The sequence below is a fragment of the Rousettus aegyptiacus genome, unplaced genomic scaffold (assembly GCF_014176215.1).
Source record: "Rousettus aegyptiacus isolate mRouAeg1 unplaced genomic scaffold, mRouAeg1.p scaffold_m13_p_1, whole genome shotgun sequence".
In the NCBI taxonomy this organism is placed as follows: domain Eukaryota; kingdom Metazoa; phylum Chordata; class Mammalia; order Chiroptera; family Pteropodidae; genus Rousettus; species Rousettus aegyptiacus.
In genome coordinates, this window is record NW_023416284.1 from 180,409,550 (window position 1) to 180,428,404 (window position 18,855).

Here is an 18,855-nt window from a genome sequence, read left to right on the forward strand (position 1 = left end):
GTGTGTAGGTGCAGGCCTTTGAGCAACGGTGTTTTATGTGAAATATGGTTTCTTATTGAAATAAGAGATTTGAAATTCAGAAAGTAATAGCTTACAAACAAATATCTTAACTTTAAAAAAACATGTAAATAATTGGCAAAGCCCATTTCATAAGAGCAATTCACAAGCAAAAATATCGGCAGCAGTACTTGCGAAATGGCCTAACGCCGTCCAGACAGATAAAAACTTGGAAGGGCTCAGAGCGGAAGTAAGTGGAGTTCTTCTGGAAATGTAATCTCCATTCATACTCTGTCTGGAAACAGAGTTGTTACTTGTTAACAGCCTGAAGGAAATATGTAAGTCCTTTGCTAGCTTTGATTCGAGAGGGCTTTACTATCAGGTCAACATCAACCAAGATAACCTGGTTATCAAATATGACGATGCACATCTCTAAGAGTCATTGTCTCTTGAGATCCAACCTAAGCAAGTGGACCGACTAGCTAAGTGAATCGCAAAGGCTTCGCTCTCCCCCAGAATTCACCTTGTAGTATCATCGATACTGCGGCCAATAGACTCGTGGTCCCCAAACTGAGCAATGGCTCCTTGATGGGTAGAGAGCGAGGGGTTCTTAGGTCACATGGACAATAAATACTGCATATAACATCGTGCATGCAGATGCTCTTAGGATGAGATCTAAATTAGTTTGAAAGTGTTTCTGACATCACCCCATTCGTGACTCAGTGGGCACTAAGGATCCATCTGGCGGAGGATGGACGTGGTGATTTCCTGAAAATTGTTTTTTGTCGCGAAGTTGGGAATCACATAAGCAAACCTCTTACTTCAGGTCTTTAAATCAAGTTATCCATTCTTTTAAGTGTTTGTTACTAATTTAAAATTTGGGGGTCTTTCCTTCGGCATTATTCGCTATAAAGGGAACTTATCCCCAATTCTGTCCTATTGGTTGTCAGAGTATTTTTGAAAAACGCTCAAACTTTGATGATATGTCTCGATATCACCCCGAGAATGGCTTCTCAGTGAGATTTCCGCGAGGTCTGGTTTTACCTGATGATGATTTATGCTTTCTTCTTCCGACCACTTCAAGCCATCTCTCGAGCCTTCGAGTACATGAGGACTGAGTTGGCAGCAGTGAGGATTACGAGCTGGTACCAGTTAGGGAGAAAGATCGATTATGAGCAACGGTATCCATTCAGCTTTGCTCATTTAACTGAGCTCAATCACTTACACCGACGGGCACGACTCCGGCTCACAGTTCCGCGTGCGCTGGAGAGAAGCTTCTGCTGACAGCTTCTGATGATGCCGTCACTGTGGTCTTGATACAGTGGTTGCCTGTGGGTTAAACGCTTCTGCAAACACAGACATTCGGGAGCGAACGCAGGATGGAGGAGACGAGGTATACGCCTCTGGGCGCTGACACGGTGCATCTGGAATATTTTTCGAAGGTCCCAGCATAGACCAGCTCAAGGTAAACAGCTGCACGGACCGCGAGAGTGAGGAACCCGCACTGCCGTCGCCAGTAGATCTTCCAGGGGCTGTACAGATGAAGAGACTTTTCTAGGAATTTAATGCAATTGAAAATCTACCCCAAACAGATTCTTTTTAATTTCCTGTGATTATTGTAATGTTCCAGCCACTCATGCTTTTTTTTTAAGACTTAAAGGCAAAGCATCCTCCAAGCACTCTGTCCCATCTCTCTCTAGAATGAGCCTCTACGAATGTCCAGTCCCAGATATATGTTGTGGGGCAGAGAAGGAAGGTTGTCCAGGGTATTGATAAACAACAGGATAACAGGAAGGGCTTTCGTGCTGGAATTCCGTTCCTGCCCTCTCAGCAGAAGACCTCCCAGAGGTCCCACCCACTGTTTAATCTTTTCTTGTGTCTGGATTTGAAATAAATAATCCACATCGGTGGTACGAAAAATCACGCTGGGCGGAAGGCTGAGTTAGAAGATGGCTCGTTAAACCAAACAAATGTCCTGAGCAGCTTAGACACCCTTAGAGACGCTCTGTTTACATGTCTGACTTCTAACAACAAAGGAAATTGGAGTGCGTTGCATCGAAGGTCTGAGCCTCATCGTCAGCAACACGCTCGGGCGCTCTTCGACAGTTCAGAGTCGTCGCTCTTCCATTTCCTGTCACTTCTCCCGACACAGACTGTCCTCATTTCCCATTTCCTGGCCTCCTCCTTCCTCGCTCTTTCTAATACTCCTCCTGGAATATCCTCCTGGCCTCTCCAAAAAGGTCGCTGAGTGTCTATAACCTGACACCTCCCGGGGCAGAGAGGAACCCTGCTAAGTTCTGCAGAACCACAGCCAGTGGCTGGGGTGTTATGAAATCATGAAACATTTTCTCTCTTCTTCACTATAGAGAGAAGAGAAACGGCAGCAAATCTAGTCCTTATTATTCCCGCGGAAAGATTTAACCTTCTATTTGTTTCAACTTGGAGACGATCCTCGTGTAAGAAGAAAATCGACGACAGAGTCAAGTCTCTTTGCTTCAGAATTACGTGATGCAATTTGTCGTCCTGTGAGGTGTGACGGCAGTTCCGCATGTGGCTTCGATTCATGATTATAAGGCGAAATGCTTGCCAAGTGGCCCCGAGGTTCTATTAGTTAGTTTGTTTCCAGGGAACTGTATAAATAATTTATTTTCCCATGATTTTAGATCTCTAAGTTCCACAGAAAAAGAAAATCACGGAGCACGCAAAGCCTAAGAAGAAATGACAATAACTAGTAAAAAGTGGCCTAATTCAATTTACAAATACTTTTGGACTTGCTTCAAAAATAATAGGATACTGTCTTCAAAACTGAACAGTGGGAGATGCATCGAGCTCCTTCCAGCCTCAGCCTCTGCCCTCTGGGCTCAGCGAATGGCTCTCCTTGGCCGGGGGACTTCACTTCCATATGAGATGGAGTAGCAATCCAAACAACTAAAAGAATAGAAAAGGAAAGAAAAGGCAGAAACAATACATGGGGCGTTTCTTTTTAAGACTCTGGGCTTCAGGCAATAAAAGACAGTGATCCCTGCCGGAGAAACAGGAGACCAATGAGGTAAGGCCTATCATTGCTTACTGCCTGAGAAAGTTGTCAGGTTATAGGTTTGGGAGGGGAATGTAGGTGGACCCTGGAGCAGGCCTGAGTAAGGAGGTTGGAGCTAAAGACCGCGGAGACCAAAGTAGCGAGAGCTCACAGTGCAAAGTGCTAGACAGGAGAGGACTTTGCAGAGAGATGCCTAGCTCTCTGTCAAGAATCTGATTGATTGTTTGGCAGAAAACTGATCAACTCATGCATGTGAAAAACCACGGCATTCAAGCAACAGAAACGTCCAGGAGGATTAGAAGAAACAGTTCCTGGAATTGGCCCAGAGCAGGTAGTGATGCTGTTTTAGCAGCCAGACTAGAAAAGTTCACCATTCTGGGGCATCGGGCAGAGTACTCAGAAGGGTCTCGCCTAAGTGAAAAGGCAGAGGCCGTCAGAACTAATAAAATAGCAAGGCTAGACTATACATTGCCTACAAGAAACACACTTCAAATAATAAAGACACAAATAAATTGTAAGTAAAAGTTTAAAAGAAGATTTTCCAGGCTTACACTATATTAATATCAAACAAAGTTTATTTCAGAAGAGAAAATATCAGAAGAGGGTATTTTCATAATGGCAAAGGGTAAAATGATCGAGATGACATGAAATCCTAAATGTTTATGTTCTTGCTACCAGAACTTTAAAATAAATGAAGGAAAATCTAATAGACTGCAAGAAGAAATAGACTAATTGAAGATTATACCCAGAGCTTTCAATACCTTTCTCAATAACATAGAACAAGTAGAGTGAAAATCAGGAAGGCTATAAAAGACTTGAACAACACTATCGACCAAATTGACCTGTTTTCTAGTCAATGAATAGAAAACAAAACAATATGGAAAATCAATGAAATGAAAAGCTGCTTCTTTGACAAGATCAATAAAATTAATAAATTTATAGGCAACCTGATATGAGGGAAAAAGAGAAGGTACAAATTACTAATCAGAAATTAGAAAGGTTATATCACTATAGAACGTATATTAAAAAGGATTATTAGGGACTATTATGACTAACTTAATGCCAATACATTTGACAACTTAGATGAGATGGACAAATTCCTTGAAAGGCACAAATTGCCAAAGCTCACTCAAGAAAATAGATAACCTGAAAAGTCATATGTCTTTTAAATAAATTGAATTTTTAGTTTAAAACTATCTCACAAAGGAAACTCCAGACCCATTTTCTTTGGTAAATTACATCAAACATGTAAGAAGGAAATAATACTAGCTCTTCAAAAACTGTTCCAGAAAATTGTAGAGACAGGAATACTTTCGAATTCATTTTATGAGCCTAACAGTACCCTGATAATAAAACCAGACAAAGACATTACAAGAAAAATAATCTGTAGATAATATCTCTCATGAACGGAAATATAAAAGTGTTTAACAAAATATCAGCAAATTGAATCTGGTAACATATAAACAATATAAAAAAGATTCTGGCCACCGTGACCCAGTGTATTTTACCCCAGGAAAGCAAAGATAGACAGGAATGTTTTTAAATTTACCCTGTTTCATCTCTTACCAAAAATATAATCCTAACAGAAAACACCAAAAGGCCACAGCTTCTGAGAGAAATGAACTTAATGTCATATGCAACTATTATTTAAGAGATGACAGCAACGTTGTACACGACATGGACAATATTTACTTTTGCCTTTTCTCACTCAATCCTTGTAATTATTCTGTGAAGTCGAGAGAACACATACGATTATCTTTACCTTGTAAAGGTGACTTGCCCGAAGCCATGTGATGATATAGAGATGATCCAGGCAAATGCTCTCCTTAGCTGACTGGAAAACCAGACCAACAACCCATTGCCCCAGGAATTCAGTGGGGAAAAGAAGAGATAAGGAAGGAGGCAGAGACCCAAGAGAGGATGCAGATTTCAACCGTTTGTTCCTAGAGGTCTGAGACTGCCCAGGGCAGCTGTGAGGATGACTCAGAGATTTCAATACCTTTCTCAATAACATAGAACAAGGAGAGTGAAAATCAAGAAGGCTATAAAAGACTTAAACAACACCATCGACCAAATCGACCTACTTGACAGTTACACCCCATAATAGCAGAATACACATTCTTTTCAAGGGCACATAGAGGATTGATCACAATAGACTATTTTCTCATTCATAAAACGAATCTCACGAAGTTAAAAAGGATCAAAACTATAGAAAGTATTTCTCTGATCGCATTGAATTAAGCCTCCCAGACACTGCGTGGGTCCTGATCCGCTCAGACAAGCCTGAGCCTCATCCCTGGGTCACTGGGAGGCACAGCTGCAGCTCCCCTGCTGACCTTCCTCCTGGGGACAGGAAGAAACGAAAGCTTTACAGGCCTTTTGCCCTCGGGCCAAGCCAGGGCCTCCACCGGGGATAAAACGCGGATGTGGCCCCCTCGGGCGGGCACGCCTCGCTCTGCGGAATCAGCACGGTCGATCCTCTGAGGTCGATCCTCTGAGGTGAATTTTACCGCACTTTATAGGCCCTCATTAATATGGTCCCCAAATAAGAAAAATTAAACCTCTCAGCATGTAAGACAACTTAAAGACAACGTTTCAAATAAAAGTGACCTTTTCCTGGAAAAATTTCAATAAAACTTGAATATCCTAAACAACAGGGCTGCATGCTCAGCACGGTTTGGTGCAATCGTGTGCAATGGCCGGAAGGGACCCTTATCTCACTTTAACTCGCGCCCTACACGAGGGTCACATACAAACCAGGGCTCGGCCAGCGTCACCGCCAACAGCAACTCGCGGTAGGCTGGGTCTGTTACAGCGCACACCACGGCCTCTTGGAAGCATTCCCAGATGGGAAGCATTAGCTGTATTTTATCTTTACTCCATATTGTGTAAGTTGCCATCTTTGTTTCTTTAGTTATCTCTTACTCTATGACCAACCACCCCAAACTCAGGGGCTCGAAACCGCAGCCATCTCTCCGCCGGAGTCCCGTGCTTCAGGAGCTCGGGTGGGGCTTAGGAGAGAGGTTCACCTTCCCTCGCGCGGGGTCAGTCGGGTGCCTCAGCTCCCACCCACGTGGCCTCCCCCTCTCACCTTTCGGGGTGTGGCCTGAGCTTCCAGCCGGGGCGTAGGGGGCGGGGCCGGCTTCGCTGCAGGCGAACAGGAGAGCCGAGAGCCGCAAGGCCTCGCAAGGACGGGCCTCAGAGGGAGCTCGTCATCACTTCGGCGCATCCCGTGGGTGCAGCCAGTCCCCGAGCAGCCCCGATGCCGGGGAGGGAATTTGATTCCGCCTCCTGGTGCGGGGCTCTGCACGCGGGGACGAGTCCGGCGCCGTCCGAGGGGGTCCCCGCCCTGCAGACACTTTACCACGGGGCTCTTCTTGCACTTACTACGATTGTTTCTTCTGCACGCCTTCCTTCTCCGTGGGCACACGTGTCCCCTCGCAGTGCCAGTTCGTGGCACATTTATGCACGTGACCTTGGTGCAGAGCATGCAGGCTGACGTGCTCCATACAGGCTGATTGCATTAGTGCGTCAAGAAACAGGTGAATCTAGACTTTTACCTGAATTTGACAATAATAACAGGAGTAAAATATTTAAAAAAAAAAAAAACACTCAAAGCCTTAAGACTTTGAAAATGTCAGATTTTCTTTCCCTTTTTAAATGTTAATGCATGGCACATCTCTAATACATGTACTTTTCTCTCTTCCATGCTGTGTTGAGTCTCCGGGCACTTCAAGTAGGAAAATAACAGTTTCGAAAGTTCTGTAAGGAAATGTGTACTTCACTGAACCTGCAGACGAAAAAGGTTTTGACTGCGGACTATGTGGAGAAGGGAGAGCGGGCTTTCCATAAATACGCATGTTAAAAACTGAAATTTCAAAAACACGCGTGAGTTTTAAAGCAAAGTAAGGTTTAGCAAAAAGAGCAAACCCCCATCCAGGCTAAAGGACAGACGTCCTCGCCTTTGTAAACCCGGCTCTCCGGGAAGAGAATGCGGGGGGGCGGGGGGAGGCCTCTGAAGAGAGTGTGGCGGAAGCCAGCAAAGCTCCTGGACTGAACAGATGAGGTCACATGTCCCCACTCCAGCTCTTATACAGCCCCGGGCCTCGCCCTACAGCTAAACACAAACGAGGTGCCCCCTCTGCCCTGGTCGGGGTGGATTCCTGCCGCTGTGGCCTGGGCCAGGGCTTGAAAACCGAGGGAGGTGGTGGGGACGGGGACGGGGTGGCTGTGGGCGGGGCGGACAAACTTTCCACTTGACCATGCGCTTGGAAGGAGACAAATCCCTGAATCGTCCCTGCAGTTTAAGCACCCCCAGCCGCGCGGAAACTCGGGCGAGGCCGGAAGCCAGGACCACCTGTCAAGCATATTAGGTTCCGCACAGGAATCTCCATAGTTGCCATAAACACCTCCGCGGAGAAGCGAGGCTGTTGAGCTTCAGGCCGCTGCGCTTCCCTCTGGCGCGTTTGCTCCCTAGCTCGGGGTCATCGGCTGTGTGGGTTGTGCCTTTGGGCCCGGCAAGCTTCGGCTTAGCTGCATGAATCCCCGTTCGCAAGGCACGAAGACCCTGCAGGCTGTGGGGTTGGAGGGGCTGCTTCTTGGTTCATTGTAGGCAGCGATGGTTTAAACCTGGAAAGACAGGAGCTTTGGGGTCTGGCGCCAACTAGGAATCAATCTCGGTGGCTGCCACTGACCAGCCATCCCCACCTTGAGGCTTTATTTATCTGCTCTGAGCCTCTCTAGCTTCCTGTCTGCAGAACGGAGGAAGTAGCGCCCCCCTCCCCCCATTCCCCCACACACAGGGTGTGGGGAACACTGCCTCTTCCCTTGCCGGGGGGCTTCGGAAGTAGAAATCATGAGTCACTTAGGAGCACATGAACCAAAGCCATTTCCATAGCCCTACTATTCACAGAACTTTCCCACAGTTCGAAGGTCGTTAACGCAAATTTCCATTTTATCACGATACAAAGAGACCATGATAGACAAGAAGGACATTTAAGTTCATGAGTTCAGACCTCACGGAAAATCAGATAAGCAATGATCAAATGTCAGGGTTTTTCCCTCACTCACTAAACGAGACTTCTTAGAAGAGAGTTCTTCACTCCACAAGTGGCCGTATTAACAACATAGAAGAATCTCCACGTAAATTTTGTTTTAAAAGACACTAACGTCCCTGCACAAGCATTTTTTGGGAACAAGCTCTGAGTTCCAAAGGTGGCGGAAAAATCACTAAAGAGGAACTTACTGAAAGCCTTCTACTTCAGCGATCTTTACCCAGTAATTTTCAGAAAGGGAAATCATCTATAATTTCTCCTTTATAGGACAATAAATAATAACTGCTTTTTAATATGAAAAATATATATATTTTAAGTTAATTGATAGAAAAACCTGCGTTTACATTCTTGAGAGTGATCTTATGGAAAAGGGAGATGAACTTTTAGCTCTTCATGTTGGATGATCCAATGACACATTGCCAGTCAAAAGGGGACTCAGACCTCCTCAGAAGGTTGAAAGGATCTGAAAGAATGATCAGCGAGCCAGGCCATCCCTGGGCGAGCTGGTCCGTGCGGAGCGTCATGTCTAGGAGAGGCTGGTAGGCCATAGTTAGAGATGCCAGCAGGGCCAACCAGCAGGGACAGAATCAAGGAGGACAGTAAATCTTCCAAAAATAAGTGGACCATTAAGAAGAGCTGCCTTAAGAGAGAGTGCTGACTGAGGTCGGCTTTTTCCCGGAGGCTTTATCCAAGGTTCAGATGAGGGCTTGGCAATCGTCCCTGTAGGTAACTCTTTTAAAAGGCTGAAGTCACACATGGCAATCCCGAGTCTCTCAGGAGAAGGGAGCACTCTTTACCAAACGTTCAGGATATGTGCATAAAACCCACCAACAACCTGCCTAGAAACTGGGGGTTCCTTCTCCCTGGAGAATTTGGGTTCCAGGCTTAAAGAAAGCCAGGAGCATTACAAGATGTCCTCACCTCTGCATACAGAAATCCTCATCCTTGACTCGGTCTACCTTAAGACAGCAGTAGGAGTCCAAGGCCTCCTGGATCTGCTCCACAAGAGAGGCGGGGCCTGGTTTGGCTTGATGTTTCCAGTGGAAGAATCAGGCAGTGAAACCAAACCTTCTCTGCAGGGTCTGGCCCTTTCTATCCACTGGGACAACCAGATCCCAGACTCCAGAATGAAGCTGATCTCGAATTCTTCATTTTGCTCTACGTAATTTAGGAATGAATGCTCTAATGGACCGTGAAAATCAGGGACAATTTCTTTAAGGTGTTAGAAGGAAAAATGAAGTACTTGAATGCATCTGCAAAAAGTGAATTAATAGAGAAACAGATGAATTCTCTGAAGGACCACATGAACCCAAGAAACTCTTCTGCCACTATTGGAAAATAGGGTTAAACCAGCTCTATTAAGCTTTCTGCTAATGGTTCTTGGTAGTCTAAAGAGAATTATGTCACAGGGGAGGGCAAGTATGGGAATATACAAAACAAAACCTGACAAGCCAGAAGTCATGTGTTTCCGGGGGACATTGATCTCCTGAAAGTGCTTATGGAGACTGGCTGTTCAACGAAGAATATGGACCGAGGTCTCTCATTTCAGCCAGAGTCTGCCACGCTCTTAAAAGGGTCAAACCCAGCCACAGAAGCTCAGGTTCCGTAAAGAGAACTGATTGTCCCTCCAGGGCCAATACCATTAGTAGAACTTACATCCTTTGTCTGAAGTAAAGGCTTCCCAAGGTGAACTTTGTCCCAAGAGGAAAAAGATGGACAAATCAAAAGTTCCTTTTTCTCTGATTCAGAGTGGAGTTTCTAATTTTTTATAACTCACTCACCAGCCAGGTGACAGGAGACGGGAGTTGATGATCCTTGGTTCTAACCAAGGAGGCAATTTTGTTTCTGTTTGCAAGGATGTGATAAGTTTACTCCAGCTCTTGCTTCCAAATATAGAAGCTCCTGTTCTCATTCAATTTTTGGCAAAAGATCCTCAAGAGGTTTCAGCTTTATCCAAGAGGTTTTGGGACTTGGGAAAATATGTCAAGAAATAGAAGACAGTCGTGCAAAACTACAGATTCGGCTCAGTTCACAAGATAATTATTTCCATCTTCGTTGAAACTATTGTTGTAGGCGCTGAGTACTTCACATGGAAAATGACAATCAATTTCTAATGCACAGGGATATATTTAGAAGTTACATGTGTCTTAAAAATAGTCTTGTTGAATGGCCAGGACATGAAAACAACCAAAGTGTCCTACAATCGATGATTGGCTAAAGAAACTGTGGTACATTTATATAATGGAATAGTATTCAGCCATAAGAAGAGATGAAATATTGCCATTTGCAACAACCTGGATGGACCTCAAGATAATCATGCAAAGTGAAATAAGCCAGACTGGAAAAGTTGAAAGTCACATGATATCATTTATATGTGGGATATAAATGTAAAAGCAACAAATGAACAGGACAAATAGAGACTCAGGGACATGGAAAATGGACTAGTGGTTATAACAGGGTAGGGGGTGGGGGAGGAGGGAAGAGGTAGACAGGATAAAGGGGGTCAAATATAGAGGGGTTGGGGGAGGGTGAAGTGGGTAAAGGGGATCAAATATGGCAGCTGAAGGAAACTGGACTCTGGGTGGTGAACACACAGTAGAATAGATTGATGTCAAATTATAATGTACCTATGAAAATTATATAATTGTGTTAACCAATGTCACCCCAATAAACTTAAAAAAATAAAATAAAATAAAATAAAGAGTTAAAAAAATAGTCTTTTTGAGTTCTATGTTTATGTACATTTCTACATATATTTTACACATCGATTAAAATAAATTTAATAAAATCTTGCTTCTTAAAGATCATCAACCATCCATTGCTTAAACACACATATATGTATATATGTGATCTTACAGAATTGGTTGATATTAGAAAATGTGTTCTAGAGTATATGGCTTCTTCTTGTTTTCTTGTAACTCTCTTTGTCATAGACTTGAAAATTCCTGCCGTATAATTATATAATTAATTGTAATTTTATGTTACACCTTTGAGCACAGTTTTGATGAGAACATTTAAAATTTTAAAAATCTTCCTTGGGATTCCACTTCCACCCAGGAGGGAGAAATCCGGAAGAGTATTGTCTCCCTGGAATGGTGAGAAAAATGCAGAAATAACATAATATCGCAGCATTTCTTGAACCTCCCTGAGAACCGGCTTCACACGGCAATCCAGTAGCCCGAAATCCAAGGAGGGGTTGGCCTCGCCAGGTGAGCGACGGTGCACCGACGGGCTCACCTGCGAAAGCGCATGGGAGGAAGGGGCAATTGCCACACAAGGGAGCAAGAAGAAATCAGCTAAAACCTTACAGCGGCTCTAAAGGCCAACGGCGAGCCGACATGACAATGTGGAAGCCGTGGACCTCTCAGACATGGGGGGCGTTGGACTAACTTGATGGGTCTCTTCCACAGACCTCCAGCGGGTGCTCGAGGGAGCTTGGGCTTAGGGCGGGAGACACAGCGAGCCTCCCTCATTGGTGCAGACACTGGGAAGCAGAGCGGCTGCTTGGCCCCTTGCTTGGGGGTCTTCTCTCACAGAATAAACACCTTGAGATCTTGAGGAAGGAAAACAAAACTTGCCTTCCCCAGGGCACAGGTAAAGACCCATGGTTATCATGAGAAAGATAAAATGACTATAACCAAAACCAAAAACACCATTATCCTTGGGGGCAGGGAGAAACAGGATCCTACACCCATGTAATTAGAGATCTCTTACTTCCAGCTGGGGGTCAGAAGACTACCTTCTGATCAATATCTGCCACAGATACCAAGCAAAGGCAAGAATTAGAGCAGACTTATCTTCGGAAACGATACAAACCAGAAGATTATGAACTGACATCTTTAAAGTACTGAAGGAAATTATCAAACCAAAATCCTCTACCCAGAGAACATAGCTTTCAAAAAAAAAATAAGGTGGAATAAAGGCTCAGAAAAAGTGACCTGCCGAAAATTCAGGTTGTGTTGAAATTTTCCCCAATATATAGCCAGGCGGGCTGAAGCGAAACAATTCTTGTTCAGTTTCAGCTCAGCAGCACCTGGGGGATGCAGCCTCCGCAAAAGCTGGGGAGCCATGAGGGCAAGCTGGGGCTCCCCTGGTGGGTCTATGACTGTGGTATCAGCGCGGCTGCGCGCACTCCGCCAGACAGAGCCGCATGTGCAGGGCCCCGTGGACGCCAGCGATACGGACACAGCCCAGTGTATGAGACAAGGCGAGAAGGAATTCCTGGGGGAAATAAATAACTTTTCCTCCTATTCGTCTCCACCCGGGGAGATCCTCTCTCTCTGTCTTTCAAACCTTTCCCACAATTATCACTTCTCCTTTGAAACCATTTTGAAGCAATTTCCTCCACCAATGCAAAATCTCTTTCTTCCGTGCATCCTCATAATATTTTTTTAAAGCTTCTTATTACGGAAATTATTAAACACATTCCAAAGTAAAGGGAACTGCATAATGAACAACTTCTGCCACGTGCCATCGCCTGGGTTCCATGGCTCCTAACACGTGGCCAAGCTGGCCCTCAGAACACTTCCGTGAGGCCTTTTTTTTTTTTTAACGACTATAATCCGAACATTGAATTAATGCTCTACAAGCTTCATACATCCATGCCCCTTTCTTTTCTTCCCTAAAATGTTAGAGTCTACAGGGCAGGCCCTGTACCACACCATCAGCCTAAGTCCCACTGTGCTCGGCAAATGCTTAGCCCACACCTCCTTAACTGAACTGAAGTCGTGAGCACTGAGTTCTCTTTCTCTAAATACCAGAAGCAGATTTCTCCCCAAGCACCGCTTAATTTTAATTTTAAATTTGGAACTGGACCACCTCATGCAAAACGGCCAAAACGGTGTCTACTATATGTTTCGCTATAAAATTTTTACGATTTTATGTGTGTGTGCATTTATCAAATGCCATGTCTATGTAATAATTTTTATTCACAGAATAGTTAGACAAGAAAGTGAGCACAGCTCTTTTAAAACTTTTAGGCAAAAGGTCACCATTCCTGGGAATACCGCAAAAGTCTTGGCTCCAAAGAACCCTCTTCTTCAGAACCATGAGAACAGGCCTGTCATACAGTGGGAAATGAACCCGATTCGTTGAATCACTCAGAATACATTCACATTAAGTGGGACATGTTGGCGGCCAGCCACATTAGGTATTCGTATTTGCTGGTACTCTTTGTCCAGGGTCGAGGTTTTGCAGTTGGTAGATAAAGGCTGACGTAATTCTTACCTACCAAGGACGGGGCTACTTTTCTGTATTTTCATATTGTCCCTGTATTAGAGGGCTTAAGCGGCCATAACACAGCACCACACACTAGGTGGCTGAAACGACAGAAATTTAGAGGCCAGAAGCCTAAGCTCAGGATGTTGGCAGGGTCGGTTCCATCTGCAGGACGGGAGGAAAGTTCGTTGCATCCGCTCCACGAGCTGCTGGTGGTCCGCAGACAGCGTTCTCCCTGTCTTCTCGCCGTCTTCCCTCGTAGGCGCCTCGTCCTCACTGCATGGCGCCCTTCGTAACGACGGCGGTCACCTTGGAGTGGAGCCCGCTCTACTCCAGCACGGCCTCATCTTAACTGCACCTGCAGCGACCCTGTTTCCAAATAAGGTCACAGACTGAGATGTCAGGGGTCGGGACTTCGACGTATGGATTTGGGACACAATTCAACCCACAACAGGCCTTTTTCTCCTCCTCCAGCTGCTCTGAAAGGATTCTGTAAGCCTTCTGATCTCAGGCTTTCCTGGTGCCTCTCTCTCATTAGAGAGACACATCGCCTCTGTTTCAGCCTCTTACTGAGGGAGCCATGCTTTCTGCCTAGTGGGACCCCCACCGCAAGTCTGTATGCGAGCCGTCAGTGTGATTTATGGTGAGTGATTATACGGTCAAGAAGGGGGAACAGAGGGCCTGCCCTACAGAAGCCTGCAGGGAGGGTGGTGACCGCTGCCCCATCCCATTGTCCTGATGCCCGACACCAGCTGCAAGACACAGGAGAAGCCCTGGGAGATCACGGATGTGGCAGAAGATGATGCTAGAGAAAGATGTGGATTATCTTCAATGGTATGGTCACGGTCACGGTCACGAGGACGACCAGGCAGAGTTCTGGTTCGACCTGACAGAATGAAAAGCTGATGAAGTCCTTTGCAGGTTCACGCAGGCAGAGCCGAAGGGGGCAGTGCTCGTCGATTCTGCGTGAGCCGCGGTTTAGTGCCCGGGCTCCTGAGGCAGTGAGGGACCACGCACACAAGCGGATGGTTAAATTTGCTACCGCATTGTCGGGAGCCATTAAGAGACACTGAAGAAGTCACGTAGCTGATAGCCATGCCGCAGCTGCTGCTGCTGAGGCTGCTTAAACAAAGGTTCTAGGAAGCAGGGTGTGGAGTTAAACGTTACTGACCCTGGAGGGGAGGTTTGCCTCCTAAAGAAATCCTCTTAAGATAGTGGAATGTTTTACAGCCCAGAAAAGGATGTTTGTACCCTGAGGGAAGGATATATAGGAACTTATGTAAATGCAAGCATTCCTATGGTATTGTACTCTGTGCTTTGCTATCGTACTCTGCTATTGTATCCAAAAACTTATATAAAGGCTGTGCTAAGTAAACTCGGGGCTGCAGCAGTGACTGTATGCCCTCCCGAAGCGCTTTCCTATCTTCTTTTTTCTTAGGCTTCGTCCCCCTCTTTCGGGTACTGATCGACTTTAGCCGGCTGGCTCCGGCGCCGCATCCTCAGAGAGACGATCATAGCTGAAGAAGCTGTCATGAGAAAAGTGAAGCAGGAAATTGGAAACCGTAGAGTTACACGTTCGAAGATTCATGAGATCCGTTGGGCTGAACCCCCATTCGCCCCTGCAGCTGGGGGACGCCATGGGGCCTGAGGTGGAGGGCGAGGAGGAAGGAGCACGTGCTGTCAACCAGGATGCGGGATTAGGCGGTGGAGTCATTGGTCTTAGGACATCGACTAGTCAGGCAGTCGGTCCTTCCTGTCCTGTCTGGAACCTGCCATCTCGTCCAGGAAACTTTAATTGACATGGGTTTTGTGGAGATCCAAACTCCTAAAATTATCTCGGCTGCCAGTGAAAGGGACGCCAATGTATTTACTGTGCCATATATATTTTTTAATAATACAAATCTGGCTCAGTCCCCACAGCTGTACAAGCAAATGTGTATTTGTGCTGATTTTGAGACGGTTTTCTGTCTTGGACCAGTATTCAGAGATGAAGACTCTAGTATCCACAGACATCTCACTGAATTTGTTGGTTTGGGCATTGAAATGGCTTCTAATTACTATTACCATGAAGTTGTGAAAGATATTGCTGACATCTTAGTACAAACATCCTATGGACTTCAAGACGGGCTTCAAACTGAAACTCGGGTGGTGAATAAACAATTCCCACGTGAGTCATTCAACTTTTTGGAGCCAACGTTAAGACCAGAGTGTTGCAAAGTGTTGGCTGTGCCTAAGGAAGCCGGACTTGACATGGGAGCGAAGGAAGATCTGAGTACAACGAATGAAAACCGGTGAGTCGTTTGGTAACGAAAAAGTACAACGCAGATTTTTACGCTCTTGATAAATAGCCACTGGCTGCAGGACCTTCCTCTACCATGCCTGGCCCAAGAAATCCTCAAGAGTCAAACACATGACCTGTTCATGAGAGGAGAAACGCCCTCAGGAGGAGCCTAAAGGTTACATGACTCTCAGCTGCACGCGCTGGAGCTTTACATCACGGAGTCAGTTTGGGGAACCTTCAGGCGTACATCGATTGCTTCCACCTGGGAGCCCCTCCTCATGCTGGTGGAGGCACGGGGTCCGGACGAGTGAATCTGCCGTTTTGAGGGGGACTGTATAATACTCATCGGATCTCAATGTCCCCCTGTGATCCCACGCGACACGCCCCTTAAAGAAAGGCGTGCTTTACTTTTATTCCAATAACCTGCTATCGATCAGGCTGTGTAGCTCACGTACTTAAAATCTGCAGTAGCATAGAAATGTCTTATCTAAAGTGCCACGATTACTTTTGGGTTAATTCAGCACAGGTTACTTTAAAAGAGATTTTTATAACTTTGGACATGCTTAAATAGGAAATGATTTTAATGAAAAATTCACATGGTTATGTTAAAAATTCATACCGTATTACTACAAAAAAATGTTAACAATTTTAAACAGAGAAAAAAGAAGAAGAGGTGGATACTAGTGTTGAATTCAAAGTTGATTTAATTTCAGTCCATTGCCCGTGGAGGCTCTTACACCTAGCTTTCTTTTATCAATAATTTTCAGCTTTTGTCAGAAACCTCGGTTTCATTGCGCTCAGTTAACCTCACAATTAAGTGGCCGCCTTGATTCAGCTGCAATTCCAATGGCTAATTAAGCCAAGCTTGTGGCGTAAGAGCCGGCATCTGTTAGTAACTAGCATGCGAGAGCAGATGCCTAAGACTGGCGGGCGCTGGCTAATTAGGTAACACCTTTTATTTCTCCTCTTAAAGTCTCAGACGAGCCACGCGTGCTGTGAGGTCTAACTAAGCCTGAGAACTCAGACCCCACGAAATGGATGAGTCAGCATTTCTAAGACATCTGCGTTCTCATCGTTTGCTCACCTTTCAACACCGAGGATTCCCCGGGCAGACGCTGGTATCAGGGGTGGTCGTGTCCTTAGAGGGAGTCACGACCTCTCCTAATGGCAGAAAAAGAGCCACAAGCATCTCTCCCTCCCCTGAAGCGAACCTAAGGACAGCAAAAGCCCCATCTCTCCCCCAGACCCCTAACAGAAGGTAGGGACTTGGGTGTAACCCAGGGCACCAAATTTTAGAAGACAGAGTTAGGTAGTTATTTGAAAACACTGCACAATATTGGACCCCTTTCCACATCGCCCCCGGAAAAGGTGTCCAGTGTCGCGGTCACAGCGGCAAGTGCATTCAGGGCCTTCTCGGCACACCCGGTCACTGAGGAGATGGAGGACCCCAGGTCCAAGATCTCTGGTCCTGTGCCTGTGGGTTCTACCCACACCATGCCTTCCCTCCTCTTCCCCCTCCTCTTTCCTGCTAAACGGACACCCCCATTGTGTGGGGCCTGAGGCCGGAACCACCTCCTCCACCCCAGGTCACTCCTGCCAGCTGCCGGTGTAAGGACAGCGCTGATATTTTATTGCCAGGGGTGAGCAAACGTCAATGTCAGAAGTATAGACACCAGGGAGGGTATAAGTATAGATCATGCATGTCTCCAAATACATCGTATCATCTTTCGTTCTCGGTTTTACTTGCTTAAAAATGAAACTCTTACTGCATGCCGAGTATTCAGTTTGCTTTTCGTATCGCATGGCTATATCCCCACATAGCCCCCAAAAGGACTGGCCGACAGCAGGGCATGTAATTGCTAAGAACACTTCTAAAAGCCCAGGTCAAGTCCTCACTAGACTCTACCAGGTAGTGCCCACGACTGGACTACGGGCTGCCGTGAAACCCACATCGGAGAAGCAGCAACGGAAAGTCAAGTGCAGAGCTGATAAGAGCAGAGTCACGGGGCCGAGCCAGGCTTGCGGATTTACGTGGAGTTAAACGCCAAGAAGACATCGGGATCCAGTTTGAGAATCTGCGCTACGCTCAAAACTGGAAGGATGCAGGGAGTAGGGAGACCCCCGTGCAGCCCAGCCAGACTCCGGCAGGCGGGGCGCGCTCGGCTAGGGCGCTTCTGGGCGCTTCCAAGCCCCACCGTCCCTGCTTAGCTGCTCCTCAGCGTCTGCGTGGCTGCGGGATCGGGGCTTTGGCGACTATGGTTTCATAATATTTGCATTTTCGCGCAGCCAGTTCCTTGTTCCGTTATCTTTAAAACTATGCAAAATGCTATCAAAAGACCCAGATTAATTATATTATTCAAATGGAAATGCCTTCTTTTTCCATATTTACAGTATCTACCATGGAAATGGATGGATAGATAACACTTGGATAACCCGTTGACACCAGTACTGGCTTAGGGATGTTTCTAGCATGGGAAAGAATGTTTGGCTAACACATGGTCAAAGATGACCTTCCATTTCTACTTCAAGCTTCCAGCTAGGTTTCTGACGACTTCTCCACACGCCCCTCCGCACCACACACACACACCCTCACAGCACGAGTCTTCTGTGCTTTAGCCTGACTTCCCGTTTCTGCTACTTACTCCGTAGTTAAGTCCTTCGGATGCAACGAGGCCGTCTTTGGCGACAACGATTCCAAAACGTTTGTGTTTTTGCACAGTCAATTCATTGTTGACGTCTGCACTTACTTCCCGGTTCCTTTCATCACCCTGTGGGGGATGAAAAGTCGGCTCTGAAGCCCGATGGGCCATGATAAGGAAAAAGGCCTTTCCCTGCCGAGGCCTCGCGACGGACTTCTTGGGTGCTTGGTGCACTCGGCAGGCAGCCGAGGGATGAATAAGTAACGCATCTCTCACAGAGCGATTTCGTGAGACTAAGACCAGGTCCTTGCTGTGAAGTCAGGTTAGGTGGGAGAGTTTATGGAGTTCAGTCCATTCGTTCATTCGTCAATTCCATAAATGTGTCTTGAGAGTTGACATGCCGGGAACGGTTCTAGGTGCCAGAGATTCGGCAGTGAACGCGAGAAAGTCCGTCGCTCAAGGAGATTATCTTGCAGCATGTGCGGGAGGAGGGGACGATGAGAGATAGGTAATGAACAAACAATAAGTCTATGTGTTAGTGGGTGATACGAGCCAGGAACGACCTCGAAAGGGTTCAGGGGGAAGGAATGATGGCTGGCAGTGAACCGGGGCTTGTTTACACGGGGGAGT

At 46.1% G+C, this 18,855-nt stretch overlaps 1 pseudogene; it reads left to right on the top strand.

Annotated features, from left to right (window-relative positions):
• The first annotated feature begins 14,043 nt into the window (after positions 1-14,043).
• On the top strand, positions 14,044-15,977 carry LOC107514749 (annotated as a pseudogene).
• Positions 15,978-18,855: the final 2,878 nt, after the last annotated feature.